Genomic DNA, 18,428 nt, shown 5'->3' on the forward strand with positions numbered 1-18,428 from the left:
TGGGTCACTGGCCCATGTTGACACAGCTAGAAAAGGAAGAGGCGAGACTCCACCCGGTCTGACTAGCTGCAAGACACAAGCTCATAACCAGAGCTGCGTGCAGCCTCTTCTGTGGCTGTGGGCCCCACGCTGTTCCACGCATAGCTGCTGTGAGTGGCCCTTTGGCTGGCTGAAGGACAGGGAGGATTGGAGGAAGAATTCCAAGATCCTCCGACAGGGAAGAAGGTAGTAAAGACTGGCAGCTGCCCTCTTTGCCTTGTGTCCTGGCCATCTTGAACATCTCTCCGGTGAGTCCAACAGTGCAGCCAACCATTTCCTTTTGTTTTGTTTTTTTTTAAGCTTTATTTATTTGAAAGTCAGAGTCACACACACACACACACACAGGAAAAGAGAGAGATCTTATTGCTTCAGTCACCAAAGGCCAGGAACCAGGAACTCCATCTGGCTCTTCTCCATGGGTGGCAAGAACCCAAGTACCTGGGACATCACCTGCTGCTTCCCTAGAGCATTAACAGGAAGCTGGATCAGAAGTGCAGAGTAGGGGTCGACGCTGTGGTGCAGCAGGTAAAGCCACTGCCTGCAGTGCTGGCATCCTATATGGGCACTGGTTCGAGTCCTGACTGCTCCACTTGTGATCCATCTCCCTGCTAATGTGTCTGGGAAAGCAGTAGAAGATGGCCCAAGTGCTTGGGACCCTGCAACCATGTGGGAGACCCCGAAGAAGCTCCTGGCTGCTGGCTTTGGATCAGCCCAGCTCTGCCATTATGGCCATTTGAGGAGTGAATCAGCATATGGAAGACCTCTCTCTCTCTCTCTCTCTCTCTCTCTCTCTCTCTCTCTGCCTCTGCTTCTCTGTAACTCTGCCTTTCAAATAAATAAATCTTTTTTCAAAAAAAAGTGCAGAGTAGCCAGGACTGACCATGCATTCCAGTATGAGATATGAGTGTTCCAAGGAATGGCTTATCCTGCTGCCCTGGACTCCATTTCTGGCCATTTTGCCTCTTGACCATGCTTATTCCTAGAACTTCCCAGAACTCCCCTACTTAAGAAATCCCACATCTGAATGACCTCTTCGTCCCGGGTCCTGCCTGACTCTCGCTTCACTGTTTCAGACCACATGCATTCTTCCGCCTCCATGTAAAACCCAAGCCTTCCGCCTGTCTTTCTCCCAGCCACACCTACATTCTGCCCCTTCTCCGCTCTTCCAGACCAACCTCACCCCTGGATTAGGAGCCCTGCTCACTTCCGGGGCCTCCCCTCTTGCCCCAGCTTTGCTTCTCGTGGCCTCCTTGTTCTAGAAGAACAGACTGCGGGAGCTTCTCCGAGGCTCACAGCCCGTCTGCAGGAGCACTGATGTCTACTGGATTTTCAGGGGAAGGGGAACACTGCTGCATGAAGCACGCACAGCTATTGGGAGAAATATTTGTATTTTGGAAATGGAAACAGGTCTGTTTTAGGACTGAGGGGCTGAGACACTTTCAACTCTAAGTTTGGTGCCAGCCTCTCACTTCTGGGCTTGGCCATGCTGCTTCCTCTGACTGGAGTAGAAATGTCATCTCAGGTGTCTTCTAACAGTGCTGTAAGGTGGGTGTTATCATCACCATGTTAGAAAAGGGACACTGGGTTGTAGAAACCTATTTTCTGGGGTTTGGAGCTGTGGCATATTGGGCTAAACCACTGCCTGCCATGCCGGCATCCCATATGGGTGCCGGTTTGAGTCCTGGCTTTTCCAGTTCTGATCCAGCTCTCACTGTGGCCCAGGAGGGCAGGGAAGATGGCCAAGGGCTTGGGCCCCTGCACCCACGTGGGAGATCTAGAAGAAGCTCCTGGCTCCTGGCTCCTGGCTTTGGATTGGTGCAGCTCCGGCCACTGTGGCCATTTTGGGAGTGACCCAGTGGATGGAAGACCTCTCTCAATGTCTCTCCCTCTCTCTGTCTGTAACTCTACCTCTCAAATAAATAAATAAAATCATTTTTTAAAAAAAGAAACCTGTTTTCTCTATGAAGTTGGCACAAGTAATAAAGGAGAAGATTATAGTAATCTGGGCAGCCACAACAAAATCCCACAGACTGGGAGGCTTACACAACAGAAATCCATGTCTCACAGTTCTTGTGCTGAAAGCCCACGATGAAGACACGATGAAGCAGATCCTGCGTCTCATCAGGGCTGTTTCCTCCTGCTGGCACAACGGGGGCCACCTTCTCATTCACGTGGCCTATCCTTGGTGTGTGCATGGGGAGGAGGCAAGGGAGGGAAGAAGATGGAGGAGGGGAAGAGGAGAGAGGGAGGGAAGAAGAAGGAGGAGGAGTAGAAGAGGAGAGAGAGAGAGAGGGAGAGAGAGGGAGAGAGAGAGAGAGAGAGAGAGAGAGAGAGAGAGAGAAGGAGAGTGAGAGAGGTTCTTCTTATAAGACCACTAATCTCATTACGAGTGCCTGATCCTCATGATTTAATCTCACCTGGTTACCTCTCAAAGGTGCCATCTGCAAATATTACATAGAGGGGTTTCAACATATGAATTTTAGGGGGACACAATCATTCGGTCCATAAGAAAAATCATGTCTCTTATTTTCCTTTTCCTCTGCCACCCAGTAGTCTGAGTCCTTACTTCCAGCTTGTCCTCTGAGACCCTCCTTGTCTGTAAGAAGACCTTTCTGGACCCCCTTCCAGGTCCAGGCTGGGCTCCAGGCTCTCTTGGGTTTCCCTGGGATCCAATGCCTTCCTTAACTCAACCCTTCCCACAGTGTCTGAAAATTACTGGAGCGAAAACTGTCATGATTTTATTCCTCTAGTGCCAACTTGGAATTGTTATATGGTGGTCCTTCACGCAATATTTTCCCCCCTTACTAAGAGTTATGGGACCATCCATGGCCCACTAAGTGCTGAAATGTGTTCTATCTGTCCCGGGGCCATTGGGATATAGGGAGCCACAAGAATGGTACTGTTCCCTTCAAGAGCTCCCAAAGCACCCAGGTCTCTGCTTTCAGGAAGTCTGAAATATTCACCATAGAAAACTCTACTTGGCATTACAAATTATTATTTATTTTATTTTATTTTATTTTATTTGAAAGGCACAGTTACAGAGAGAGAGAAAGAGAGAGAAGGGTCTTCCATCTGCCGGTTTACTCCCCAAATGGCCATGACAGCCAAGGCTGGGCCAGGCTGAATCCCGGAGCCTAGAGCTTCACCTGGGTCCCCTAAGTGGTTGCAGGAGCCCAGGCACTTGGGCCATCTTCCGCTGTTTCCCAGGCACATCAGCAGGGAGCTGAATTGGAAGTGGAGAAGCCGGGACTCGAACCTGTGCCCATATGGGATGCCAGTGCTGCAGGCAGAGTCTTAGCCCACTATGCCAAAGCACCAGCCCCTGGATGTCTAAGTTGTTTGAAGTTGGTCCCTGGCTATTAGTGAAGGCCACAAGTAAATTTCACTGCTGGAGGCAGTGGATAGCAAAGTGACCTCTTTTAAAGGCTTGATGATTGCAGAGTCTCCTGAGATACGAGCAGCGGTCCAGGAGGCTGAGTTTCAGGTCTCTCTCTCTGTATTTCTTCCTTAAAAGAATCGGCCATGGAACTGCTTGAATGAATCACTGATCTCTGCCTTCGGCCCTGGCCTGACCTCGCCCCCTGGGCTTTGTGCGTTTCTGGTGAAGTCTGCAGGACGCCATGCAGGAAGTGAGGTCATGGTTGTTTTGGCATTCTGGGTGGCGTTTATCCTGTGGTAGCGGCTGAAGTTTATCAGTAGGGTTAGCCTTTGCACTTTGAGAAACCAACTATTATCTCACCCACAATTTAGAATAATCAAAAGTCCATGGCAGAAAAACGTGCAGTAAGTACAGATAAAGAACAACCGAGGGAGAACCTGGCGTCCCTGTTGGCGTGGGCGCCGGCGCACGTAGCCTGTGTCAGCGAGAAGGCACTGCCTGCATTCCCTCCTTCTCTTTCTGGCGGTAGCTGCAAGTCAAGACATTTCCTGCAGGACTGAGAGCAGAGGAGCAATGTTCCAGTTCCAGCTGCAGCCCAGAGTGAGCTGCAATGGAGACGCCTGGGTTTAGGGAGGCCACATGTTCCTGGGAGCTGTAATCCGAGCAGAGAAAGGATGGACTGGCTCAAGCCCCCACAGCTCAGGTCGAGCAGCAGCTGGTAACCCCTGCCAGGGGCCCTGCACCTGGGGATGCCCAACTAGATCCCCATGTTGGTTCCAAGTCAGAGATGCTATAAGCCTATGCCTTTAGGGTTACGTAGGGAAGCTGGATTCTCTTGAAACTTTTAATCCCTGAGGGGCGCCTCAAAGACTAAAATGTATGTAGCTGCAGCAAAACAAAACGAAAGTACAAACCACTGCAAATCTTGCTTTGAATATCCAAAGCAAGAGAAAACTGGCACATCATAGTGGAGATTATCTAAGGCTCAGATGAAGATGTTGAATAACAGTCTAATTTGCCATGATTTATCAAGAAGGTGGGAGACTTTTTGTGCAAAGATAATGAGTCTGGCTTGCCTCCTTCAAGCATTTTTGTTCTGTTTTGGCAATGTGGAGGGGGCTGGCACTGTGGCTTAGCAGGTTGAGAATCCACCTGTGGCGATGGCATCCTAGCGCCGGTTAGAGTCCCGGCTGTTCCACTTCTGATCCAGCTACCTGCTGATGGCCTGGGAAAGCAGTAGAAAATGGCCCAACTGCTTGGGCCCCATACCCACTTGGGAGACCCAGAAGATCCTGGCTCCTGTCTTAGGATCAGTGCAGCTCCAGCCATTGCAGCCATTTGGGGAGTGAACCAGCAGATGGAAGATCTCTCTCTCTCTCTCTCTCTCTCTCTATCTCTCTGTAACTCTTTCAAATAAATAAAATAAATTTTAAAAAAAAGAAAATTATTGTGCATAGTGCTAAAAGATAAAGCTGTAGCATCTTGCTACTTGATGTTCCGTAAGCACTGAGCAAGGGAATCAGGTCCCACTGCAGGGTCGGGACACGCCGCAGCGGCACCGACACCGAGTTCTCTTGTGGGTGCGTGGTCCCCCTGGTGCAGGACTGGAGCTCCCGCTGCACCAAGCTGGGGGTGGTACGTCCTCCTGAGGCAGAGCAGGAGTCCCTGGGTCACAGTGTGCAGCGTCAGCATCTCAGTGGCGGTTGGAGTGCTAGGTGTGGAGTCTGACAAAACAAGTTCAAGTATCATTTCCGCTTTTGTTCAGGTCACTTAGGAGAGTTCATTAAGCTCGTTCAGCCCCCGTTGCCTTGTGAGGCTACTGTGCGAAGTCAGTGCGTCTTCACATGCCCAGCTCACTGAGGCGCTGGCTTCCCGGCTGGCTTCACGCCCTCGTGTGTCACATGCTTCCTCCTCCAGCTTGATTTGGATGATCTGACTTGGCAGGCGCCCTCAGATCCCTTGTCCTTCTTGTTCTCCGTGGAACCGGCCTGGAAAACCCCAGCTCCACATGGACCCGCCAATCCCCTGTTCCCGGTTTCACTCTCGTCCTCCCACGTTGTGGACAGGCACAGAAATCCCTCCCTCAAGCAGCATCGTCGACTTCACACTTTCCCACGCTCCTTGCCCTCGTTCGCACGGCGCCATTTGACCCAGCTGGGCAACCTCATCTTCCACGACTCTTGATGCCACTGTAAAATACACCTCCGAGTCCTCTGCTCCCTGGTTCAAATTAAAGCGAACGTTTTTCCTCCCACTCACAAGACTGTGACAGCACTCTTCGTGGAAGCAGGGCGCAATCATTTTACTGAAGAGCAAGCCATTCAGAGAGCAGAAGTGCCTTCACATTTGGGATGGAAACTTCTGCCTCTGACTGTAGCCAGAGGCCCCGCGAACTGGCACCGCAAGCTCACCAGCCCTAGCGCTATGGACCCCGGCAGGGCTGAACAGCTCAGAGCCATGAGGTCGGCAATCTTGGTCGCCCCCTGTGTCAGCCCCAGGGTTGCCTATCGGTTGCTTCCTCCTCATTACTCTTCCAGGGTTGAGAATTAGGGAGAGAAGTGGATGGATGCCATCACAGAATCCCAGGACTTCAAAGAGAGATGTATAAATACCTATTTGGTTTTCTTTCCGTTTCCACCAAGGTCTAAGTGGGTGGGGGTGGGGCAGGGGACCGCTCAGTCTCCAGGGTGTCGACTGACGGGGAACAGCTATGAGTCATGAGCCTGCCCGGGGAAGAGAAACGCATGGGCTATCACCAGCGACTGCACTTTCACAAATGCTCCCGCAGTGCACTTTGTGTCTGCAGATGTCTGCATTCATTTGGGAAGTTGGTTATTTGTTAGTGTCTTTCACAGCTCTTGTAACTTCCAGCTCTAGGAAAGGCTATGAGAGAGATCATGTCTTTGCCAGTAGTCCAGGGAGGAAATGAACCAGTCCTCAGAGATGAGCTACTCCTAATGTGAATTCATTGAGTAAATAAAGGCTGGATGATAGTGGGAAGAGTTACTCATATACCGTAACAGACACTCACTGCCAGCTGGTCGTCTGGCCTCCTCTTCGTGCCCACATTACTCGCTGCTCTAAATGAGGTTAATGGGAATGAATACATATGTATTAGGGAAAGGAGTGGTCCGTGGGGACATGTGCTAAATATGAGTGCAGTACTCCTAGGTAGACAACAGGGGACTGGGGGAGCTCTGAGTAATAGTTGAAAGATAAATTACATATAAGCTACTCAATAGCTTGCCAATTAAGCTTCCTCTATTCCTGAATAGAACGTTTCTGAGAAAAACACCAGCATCTAAGCCACTCAAACAATTGCATCTTGCTGTGCTATTTCGTGGGGGCGATTTCTTTCCACATTGACTTTCCTATGAATAGACACATAAGCATGCACATAAAACGTTTCATAATGGCACCTGCAGAAATAGGAGTCATTGAGTAGAAAACCCAATCATCCCACAAGGTAACGCTGGATAACGTCTTTCCCTAAAATGTGTGATGTGCTTGGGCTGAGCTGTGATTTCTACTGCACCCCTTAAGAGCAGCGTGTCTGAGCAAACTTTGTTGCGTGCTCTCGCTCTCTTTATTCCTATCAGTGCTATCTCTACTCCATGCTATTAATTATTTATATAATCCACATGTTGTGAAATATATATCATGCATTATGAGCGCGTTAGACAGTGCTCTTCTGTGGCTTATGTCACAGACCTCTATCAACCCGCTGTATAAACAACCTCTCTCATTCGTAGGCCTGTATCACTGTCCTGAGGAATTGATCTTGTTCAGACCCTGTGTACATATTAGAGCAATGTTTTATCACCATATGGATATATACACACACTCAATAGTCAGTGGTGTTAAAATAAATATTGTGACTCTGTGGAGAGAATGGCCTCACTGAAGAACAGGCGGCATCAGATGGCGCTTATCAGCCGGGCAGATAGGAGCGCGCCAGCTCGGAGCTCAGTGGTCGTGTTGTTTAGGGTGCCTCCCCTCCTTGTCTAACCCCAGGAAGTGGTCTGTTCTTCATCAGATCAAAATCCTGCACAACAGTCTCTCTGTGTGTGCACAGGACGTATCTGAGAGTATCCTGTTGATTGAGTCAGCTGGTCTAATTGACCAAAGGATTTACTCAGTTGGTTATCATTTATTGATCACTTAGCAGTACACCCTGAGCACTGTGGGAAATGTAGAAGAAACATATTCCCTTAAAGAGGGTAAGCACAAATGCTTCAAGATTGAAATTATTGTTTTTAAGCAGGCTGGCTGAAATGTCATTCACATGTCCTACAATTCACTCACTTGAAGTGTACATTTCAATGGTTTTTAGTGTATTCAAAGTTGTGCAACCATCACCACAGTTGACCTTAGAGTATTTCATCTCTTATAAGAAAAATGTGTACCAATGAGCAATCACCCCTCCATACCCCCCATCTCCCTCTCCCTAAACCTGCCATCTGTGGGCAATCACTAACATACTGTGTGCCTAAGGATTTGCCTAACCTGGACATTTCATAAAATGGAACCATACAGCCTGTGGTCTTTTGCCCCTAACTTCTTTTACTGGGTAAAATGTTTTCCAGGTCCAGCCATGTTGTAGCATATATCAGTACTTGATTCCTTCTTAATGCCAAGTAACATGCCATGAGACATTAGTTAGTGTTTTGCTACTATCACAAAATACCTGGGGCAGGTTTACTTTATAAGGAAAGAGGTTTATGTGGTTTCATGGTTTTGGAGGTTTACAGTCTAAGATCTGATGGGCCCATTGGTTCAGCATGTGGGGACAACATTCTTGCTGGTGGAGTCCCGAGGTGGCACAAGGCATCACAAAGCAAGACAGGGAGCTAGTGTGTCTGACTCTATCTATGTCTATGTCAGTGGGATCTCTTATAAAGCTACTAGGAATCAATTATGGGTGCTCCTCTCAATGATCTAAACGAAACTAATCACTTCCCAAAGGTCTCACCTCTAAATACTATGATCTGATTAAGTTTTTATCCTTTTAAGAACTATTAACTTATGACTCTGGGGTGTACTTCTAAAAATTTTAATTTTATTTGTTTGCAATGCAAGGGAGAAAGAGAGAGAGAGAGAGAGAGAGAGAGAGAGAGAGAGAGAGAGAGAGAGAGAGATTTTCCATCTGTTGCTTCACTTCCCAAATGACTACAATAGATAGGGCTAAGCCAAGCTGAGGCAGGGAGCCTGGAACTCAACCAAGTCTGACTTAGTCTGAGTCTCCCATGTAGGTGGCAGCGACTCAAACACTTGGGCCATCATTTGCTGTCTCTAAGGGTGTGTACTAGTAGGAAATGGGAATTGGAAGCAGAGCTGGGACGTGAAGCCCAGGCATTTGGATATGGGATGAGGGCATCTCAAGTGGTGATTTAACTGCTGTGCCAAATGTCCATTCCAGCTTTGGGGTTTAAAGTCTTGCAAGAGTTTGAGGGCCAAATCATATTCAAACCATAGCATATGATATACTGTGTTTGATTAATCCATTCGTCAACTGATGGACATTTGCATTGTGTCCTTATCTGGATCATTATGAGTAATACTATTGTGAAATTTTGTGTACAAAGTTTTATACAATGTTTTCACTTGTCTTGGGATTATATTTAGAAGTTGAATTGCTGGGCAATATGGTAATTCTGTGTTTGGCCTTTTGAGGAACTACCAGACTGTTTTTCATAATGGTCCCACCATTTTTCATTACTATTAGCAGTATATAAAGGTTGCATTTTCTCCACATTCTTGTCAGCACTTGTAGTTATCTGTATTTTTAAATGCAGCCATCCTGAAAGGCAGAGTTACAGAAAGGTAGAAGCAAAGAGACACAGAGGTCTTCCATTCGCTGGCCCACTCCCCAAATGCCCACAATGGCCAGAGCTATGCTGATCTGAAGCCAGGAGCCAGGAGCTTCTTCCAGATTCTCCCATGTGGGTGCAAGGGCCCAAGGACTTGGGCCATCTACTGCTTTCTCAGGCCATCAGCAGAGAGCTAGATGGGAAGTGGAGCAGCCAGGACTCAAACAGGCTCTCATGTAGGATGTCAGCACTGTAGGTGGTGGCTTTACACAGCGCTGGCCCCAAGATACAAAGCTTTTTATCAGGTATATGATCTACAAATATTTGCTCCCATTCTGTGGGTTGTATTTTCACTTTCTTGATGGACTACGTTGGAGCACAAATGTTTTTAATTTTGATGAAGCCTAATTTACCTAGGTATGTTTGTTTTATTTTTTGTGCAAGAAGGCTTAACCTCAGACTATGATGATTTCCTTCTATGATAAAGTCTTCTATCTATCCTTTAATGCTTTTTTTCTAGTTTTTCTTTGAAAGCTCTACTATTAGGTTCATATGTGTTTATAATCATTTCATTCTTGATGAGTTAACCCTTTCTCATTATATGATGCTCTTCTTTGTCTCTAGTAACAATATTTATTATAAAGAATGTTTTGCTTAAAATAGTATAGCCCTCTGGCTTTCTTATGATTGCTGCTTGCCTGATATATTTTTCCCCATCCTTTCACTTTACATTCTAACTACATAAAGAACTACCAAACAATAAGGAAATGATAACAACTGATATGCATTCTCCATGATCCACCAATCGCCCTCCAAAATACACACCCAATATATGTGGGGAAATTAGTTACATGATGGTGCCCAAAGGAAGTAAGGTGGGCGGAATCCAAAGTTGTTTACCACTAAAACTGATTGGCTGTGCAACATCAGGGGAGGTAACAAAACTAGTAACAAGTGTATAGACATATGGCTAGTCCTATAGAAATCCCCCCCGGAAAATGACCATTTAAGTGATTAGTTGGTCCTTAGCCCTGCCCCAATGACTCTGCAGTTTTGTACTATAAAAGGTTCTGTTTCGCACAAAGTAAATGAGTCCTTGCTAGACTTGGCTCCCCGCTGCGTCTGATTGTCTCCGGGATCGGGAGGCTGGGGAACGGGCGAGCGGCGCACTTACCTTTCCTCAGACCCAGTCCATCCTTGTACGGGTGGACTAAGACCCAGAAAATATAGATATATGCCTATACTTAAAGAAACAACATGTACTGCAATGATCATAACAGTAGTATTTTCAAAGTTTTTTGTCTACTTATTTATTTGAGAGAGAAAGAGAGATGTTCCACCCATTGGTTCACTCCCCAAATGCCTACAAGAGCCAGGGTTGGACCTGATTGAAACTGGAAGCCTGGGATACCATCTGGGTCTCTCTTGTGGGTAGCAGGAACTCAAGTACTTGACCTTTTATCTGCTGGCTTCCCAGTGCAGTAGCAGGAAGCTGGATCAGAAGTGGAGTAACTGGGACTTGGGCTAGGCACTCTGATGTGGGACACAGATGTCACAAGCTGTGGCTTAACCTGCTGTGCCACAATATCCACTACACAAATAGTATTTCTACAAACCTTTAGCTGAATAGAACACAAATGCCCATCCTGGCAGGGTGGATAAGTTATTTTTGGAGTATATTTACACAATAGGATATTAAAATTCAATGAAGATTAATCACATATAACCACAGAAAATAATATGGCTGAGTCTCACAAACATAATATTGAGTGGAACAAGACCAACACAAAGCCATGCATGTTTGGGTGTGTGTGAGTCCATTTAGGTGTGATATGGAAACAGATAAAATTAGTCTTCACTGTCAAAGGTGAGGAGAGTGGTCACCCTTGAGTGGGTAGTTATCAGAAAGGAAAGTGAGGGGACACCCTCGGGTGTTTCCTGCTCTGGGTGCTCATTACCCAGGCATGTTTATCTTGTGAGGAGTAATTGATGTGGGGGTTGGTATCATGGCACAGCAAGTTAACCTGCCAGCTGTGATGCAGTCATCCCATATTCGAGTGCCAGTTTGAGTCCTGGCTGCTCCACTTCCAATCCAGCTTCCTGCTAATGTGCCTGGGAAGATAGTGGGAGATGGTTCAGGTACTTGGGCTCATGCCACCCATGCGGGAGACTGGGATGGAATTCCAGGCTGCTGGCATCAAAGTTCCCAGCTTCAGCCATTGCAGCTATTTGGGGGGTGAGCCAGTGGATGGCAGATTTCTCTCTCTCTGTCTCTCCCTCTCTCTGTATTGCTTTGCCTTTCAAATTGATAGATAAATAAATTTTAAAAAATTAACTGATATATGTATTTTTCTGAAGATATATTTGAAAAATTCTATGATTTGCGTAAAATATGGAATGGTTTACATTTAAAAAAAGTTAGCATATACTGAAACCTAACAAATGTGGCACAAATTTTTGACCACAAATTTTTGACTATATATACAAAACATACAAATCTAATCTGGCATTGTATTAAAAGAATAATGTTCTAGGGAACTCTGAATGATTCAATATTAGCAAATATAAATATATTATCAATTACATGAATGGATCAAATGAGATAAACTTCATGTTCGTCTTAACAAATGTCAAAAGACCTTTAACAAAATTCAATATCCATTTCTGATAAAAGTTAAACAAATTACATACAGAAAACTCTCTCAATACAATTAAAAAATTATCTCAAACTGGTGGCTTACATCATACTTAAGAGCAAAACTCTAGGGTAATGTTTCCCAAATTTATTTTATCAAGGAGCATGATTTAATTATCATGTATCAAAGAACTACCAGTAGAAGCTCATGACATAGATATAACACTATGTTAAGATGAGACTTTTTCTGTTAATGCAGAGCTTCTTCTGAGAGAACAGACACAAGAGTTGCGGAATAGCTCATCCTGTACCTCTTGGATGGTGCTAGACCATCTACATGGTACAGGCTAAGTAATTGTGAAACCCTCTGCCAACATTAACCCATTGGCCCCTCTAGTCTGTAATAGAGAAGATGAAGAACTCATTGTAACTGAAGAGGTTTACATTGACTATTTCTGTAGAATGCCTAGGGGTCCTAAAGTCAGGAAGTAGGATTTCAAGAGTATCATTTGAAAAGCTTGACATGGGTTCCCTGGTAAGAAAGAGATAGGAGCTAGAATTTGACTGACCCCCCAAAATGCAGACTATGACTTGTCAGGAGATGTGAGATACACAGCCCAAGGAAGAAACTGATTGGAAAAAGCTTGACTCTTTGAATTGAGCCTGGACAAAGAATGTGTGAGTTTCCCACAGGCCAAATATGGAGCCCATGGAATGCAGCCAGGTTGTATCATCTTGACAGGGGCTCTGGTCAAGGTGACTTCAACATAGCGGTAAACCTTTGGAAATCACGGTGCTGGACATTAGTATCCAGAGATGGGGGCATGGCCTATATGAAAGATGTGCAGGTGAGGGATTCTAGTGATCATCACAGGAGATTGAGGAGAGATCCCCGAAGAACTCACAGGAGAAAACCAAGACAGAATGCACCTCCCCAAGGAGACTACCATATGCAGGAGGCATCTACTCCAGGTTACAGCTGACCTGCCAAGTGAGATCTTTTCATTTCTTAGATGTCTTCTCTTTTCCAACCTTCCCCCAAGCTTCCAGCCCATGCCAAATCCTGGAGAGGTTTAACACAACAGCTTGTAAGTGGATGAGGTGGTGGAGTCAGATGAGGGGACAATGTAACCTCACTGCAGGCTTCCAAGTCACTGAGGAAGGGGACATATTTTTAATTATGTGACAAATTGGAGCTGTGCAGTTGTTACATTGAACTGAACTTGTATTACTTGAAATAACTAGGTCAACTATGGAGATGCATGGGACTTAAGCTAGGAACAGGAAAAAGCAAGTCAAAAGGACAGATCTGAAGAGCCCGTGGTGAGAAAGAATAATGTGGCCTACCCTATACATTCTAGCTCATTTAAGCAGTTCAACACATATACTTGTACATGGTTAAAAATATACAAACATAAAGTTTTTTGATGTTATAAAGTTGCTTTATATGCCTGTTTAAAATATTAAAATGATTAAGGTTATAATATAATTAGAGAAAACATTTTAGTTGCTAATGCAGCACAAGACATAAAAACATTAAGACATTTTATTTTACCTTTTTGTGGTACCCAATATGGCTCAAGTGATTAACACATAAGAACATTATTTTTGCATCTTTTTACTCATGGCTGGTTAATATGAAGACTATTGGTGCTGAATTGCATCTTCATATCCAATATAGCATTGCCTCTACTCCTATAATTTCTATTCATTTAAATATAGCATGAAAATCCCATTTTTCACAAAGACGGTGACTCACAGAAAGATTATCTTCCAAAATCCCTGGGGTTCAGTGGGGTCTAATGGAGATGGTAGAGCATGTTCTGTCACACATCATACACAAAACACCCAGAACATTCTACTTACAGTGGAAGGAAATCCAAAAAACAAATCACTTTCATTGCACTTTTTTTACTACCTGGTATTTATTTGTTCAAGTTGAGTATTGTTTCTTTTTGGACAGTTTTCATCTCTGCTTTTAGAACATGCAGGGTGAGTGTTAACCTTGACGTTGAGGTATGCTGACCAGGCCTGTCTGATGAGAATGGTTTGAGACCCACCAATTGCTTTTTTTTTCCGGGGTTCCTCCCTTCCTCCCTCCGGGGTGTTCTTGGTGTGCGTCACTGCTCCTGCTCTTTCACGCATTTCCCATGCAGAAGGTAGGGCGCCTGGAAGTCGTGCTGACAGTTGGAATAGGCCATGCCCAGGCCCATGTCAGAACCGAAGGCAAAAGGCCACGATTTTCTTTTAAAGAAGGTAAGTGAGAAAACGACTGCTAATCCAAAACTAGTACCTATCTTCACGACCGTATCCGCCATGCACAGGTCCCACTTCCTGCCAATGTCTGACTAGGACATGTTCCCCACCCGCGGCTCCATCTTCCCTTACTGCCGGCCTCCAGACTCTCTCCAATCGCTTTTCTTTTGTAGCTGGCTTCCTTCTAGGATACTTCCTGAACCACATTGTATAAAAAGAAAAATAGCTCACATTTAATGATCATTAAGTGTCAGACACTGAGTTAAATGTTTTATAAACATGTTAATTTAATACTTAAAGTTATTCTTTATGATAGATACCATTATGAACCATAAATGAGAAAGCAGAGGAGCAGAAAGAGGGATCTGTCCAGCCAAACTCCACCAGGACTGTGCATTGTCTCTAGCAAAAACAATGACTAAACAGACTTATTTAATAAACAGTAACACAAAAAATGATAAAATGATACATATAAATGTTTATAGGAGAGGTCAAAAATTGTTAAACAGACAGCAAGAAGACGGTATATGAGGTCTGGTAGCAAATATAAAGAGGCTACATGTTATTTCTTTTATTTAAGATTTATTTATTTGAAAGGCAGAGCTACAAAGAGGCAGAGGCAGAGAGCGAGTGAGAGGTCTTCCATCTACTGGTTCACTCCCCAGATGGCTGCAATGGCAGAAGCTGTGCCAATCCGAAATCAGGAACCAGGAGCTTCTTCCAGTTCTCCCATGTGGGTACAGGGGCCCAAGGATTTGGGCCATCTTCTACTGCTTTCTCAGGCTATAGCAGAGAGCTGGATCAGGGGTGGAGCAGCCGGAACTCAAGCCGACATCCATATGGGATGCCAGCACTGCTGGCAGCAGCTTTACCCACTATGCCACAGTGCTGGCCCCTAAATGCTATTTCTTTATTTAGGTATGAGATATTGTCACATGCAATTTTCTAGGTTCTCACATATTTGCATAGTTTATTAAAGGCAGGTCATAGCATACCTATATATTGTACTTACACACAATATGCATGAACATACTTACTATCCATTAGTATGTTGTTAGATGTTTATTTAGGGTCACATTCACGAAAACTCAAATGTCTACTTGGTGTTTTTTCTTGGATATCTCAAAGGTACTTTATTAGAAAAAACTTTACACACATAGACAAGATAAACACATGGACAGAGAGAGAGAGAGAGAGAGTGCTCCCGTCAGCTGATTCACTCTGCAAATACCTGTGATGACTATATCTGGGCTAGGACCAGAGCTGGGAGCTAGGAACTCAATCCACATCTCCTTTACAGGGGTAGGAATCCAATTATTTGAGCAATCACTGATGCATTGCCTGGTATGCACTAGTAGGAAGCTGGAGTCAGTGGCTGGAGGTGGCACTGCACACGGGCACTCTGATATGGCACATGAGCATCTCAACTGGTATCCCAATTTGTGGGCCAAATGCCCACCTGCCAAAGGTATTTTAAATTCAGCATATCCCAAAGCAAATTGGGGCTCTTCCCCAGAGAGTTGGGCTTTTCTAGTGCTCTCTATCTCAGTGATTAACACCAACTTTGAAGGAAGAAACTCTAGAATCACCTTTGATATGTCCACCGGCTGCACCATGGTGTTCCAGCCATCACTTTGAAGTTGCTTTCCTTTCAGCAGCTTGCTGAGTTCCCAGCTGCCACTACCTCCCTCTGGGGCCATTACAACAGCCTCATTAATGTCTTGCCCCTCTGCTAGCACCAACTTTGATTTTTTTCCTTATCATCCATCAAAGTAAACTATTTTGAAAAGCAAAGCTCACCAAGTAAGTCCTGCTTAAAATTTCTTAATTACTTCCTGTCATTCCTAGGTTAAACACCCACATTTCGAGACCTTACACTACTAGACCTTCATTACCGAGATCAATTTGTAGCACTCCTTCTCATTCTCTCTACTGTAGCTACTGATCTTTCCCCAGAACCTGTACTGTCTTCCTACCTCACATTTGCACATAAGTTCCCTCTTCTATTTGCAATCTGAAATTTCAGATATCAATTACCACTTCCTAAGAAACACCTCCCATAACCTTCCCAGTATTATGTAATCTGATAATAGTACACATTTCTTTGTAGCTCATATCACTGTTAAATTTTATATCATGAAGTGCTTATTAGTGTGTACATCCTTCATTTCACTGTCAATACCAAGTACATTTTGTTTTCCACAGTATCAGCAGTAGCTAGCAGAGGGCCTATTACCAAGTAGATAATTAAATGTTTGCAAAGTGAGGGTATGGCAACCAAAATATATAATATACTTAAGAATAAACTTACAGGAATGTGTCTTTTTTAGGAAAAATATACAAATTTTTACTGAGGAAAATAAAAGAAACACTTTGGTATAAATCTAACAAAATATGTGCAAGATATATATGTGAAAAATTATAAAACTGATGAAAGAAATCAAAAAAGAACTAACTGAATGAAGAGATAGTCCATCTTCATGGATAGGAAGACTCAATACTGTCAAGATGTTGGTTCTTCCTAACTTGATCTATAGAGTTTACACAATCCCAGTCAAAATCCCAGAAACTTATTTTGTGGATATCAAAAAAATTTTCAAAATTCAAATTCTGAATTAAAAGCCTCAAAATAGATAACACAATTCTGAAGAATATAATCAGAGGAACTGACATATTTTCTTTTAAGACTTATAAAAGTTACAGTAATTGTTGACAATGTAGACAAATAGACCACAGGAACAGAAAAGAAAGTGGTTACTGACAAGAAGCAAAGGGGCAATACAAAGGAGAAAAGATCACCCCTTCGATAAATGTTGCTAGAATAACTGAGTACCCTCAGACAAAACAATGAATCCAGACACAGATCTTACATACTTCAAAAAGTTAAGAAGATGGGGCTGTCACTGTGGCATAGTGGGTAAAGCTGCTACCTGCAGTGCTGGCATGCCATATGGGTGCTGATTCGAGTCCCAGCTACTCCACTTCTGATCCAGCTCTCTGCTATGGCCTGGGAAAACAGTAGAAGATGGCTCAAGTCCTTGGGCCCCTGCACCCATGTGGGAGACGCAGAAGAAGCTCCTGGCTCCTGGTTCCTGGCTTTGGATCGGCCCAGCTCCGGCTGTTGCTGCCATCTGGGGAGCGAACAAGTGGATGGAAGACCTCTCTCTCTCTCTCTCTCTCTCTCTCTGCCTTTTAAATAAATAAATAAAATATTAAAAAAGAAAGTTAAAAAATTAAGCCTAAATGGGTCATAGTCCTAGATATAAAATGTAAAACTTAAAACTGTTAGAAAATAACATTAAGAGAAAATCTAGATTTTCTTGAGTGTGAGAATGACTTTTTTGATATAATACTGAAGGCAAAATCCGTGAGAGCAGCAATTGATAAACTGGACTTTATCAACATTAAAATAAAATGTCTGCTCTGCAAAAGACATTGTCAAGAGAATGAGAAGAAAGGCCACAGATCTAGAGGGAATACTTACAAAAATACTTACAGAAAAATCCTTAAGACTCAAAAATAAGAAAACACAACCAGATTTGGGCAAAAGATCTGAACAAATGTCTCCATAAAGAATGTATATAGATGGCAAATAAACGCATGAAAAGATGTTTCACATCACTTTGCATTAGAGCAATGCAAATTAAAACAACAAGAAAATACCACAAGATACCTATTAGAATGGTGAAAATCCAGTAGCTGTGAAATCAACTCAGATGTCCAACTGAAGACTGTATAAAGAAATGATGATATATGTACACCATGGAATACTACACAGTGGTAAAAAAAATGAAATCCTGTCATTTGTTACAAAATGGATGCAACTGAAAAATATTATACTTAGTGAAATAAACCAGTTCCCAAAAGACAAATACTATATGTTCTCCCTGATCTGTGATAATTAATAGAGTACCTAAAAGGTAATCCATAGAAGTGAAATTGACACTTTGAGATGTGATGACTTTTTTTTTTTTTTGATAGGCAGAGTTAGTGAGACAGAGAGAGACAGAGAGAAAGGTCTTCCTTCCATTGGTTCACCCCCCAAATGGCCGCTATGACCGGCACACTGCACCAATCCGAAGCCAGGAGCTAGGTACCTCCTCCTGGTCTCCCATGCAGGTACAGGGCCCAAGCACTTGGGCCATCCTCCACTGCCTTCCTGGGCCACAGCAGAGAGCTGGACTGGAAGAGGAGTAACCGAGACAGAATCCAGCACCCCAAGCGGGACTAGAACCCAGGGTGCCGGCGCCACAGGCGGAGGATTAGCCTAGTGAGCCACGGTGCCCGCCAAGATGTGATGACTTTGAAC

The 18,428-nt window shown here is 44.2% G+C and overlaps 1 pseudogene; it reads right to left on the bottom strand.

Annotated features, from left to right (window-relative positions):
- Positions 1-13,971: 13,971 nt before the first annotated feature.
- LOC133766574 (MICOS complex subunit MIC10-like) lies at positions 13,972-14,220 on the bottom strand (annotated as a pseudogene).
- Between the last annotated feature and the right edge of the window lie 4,208 nt (positions 14,221-18,428).

This window comes from Lepus europaeus, chromosome 9 (genome assembly GCF_033115175.1).
Source record: "Lepus europaeus isolate LE1 chromosome 9, mLepTim1.pri, whole genome shotgun sequence".
Classification (NCBI taxonomy): Eukaryota; Metazoa; Chordata; class Mammalia; order Lagomorpha; family Leporidae; genus Lepus; species Lepus europaeus.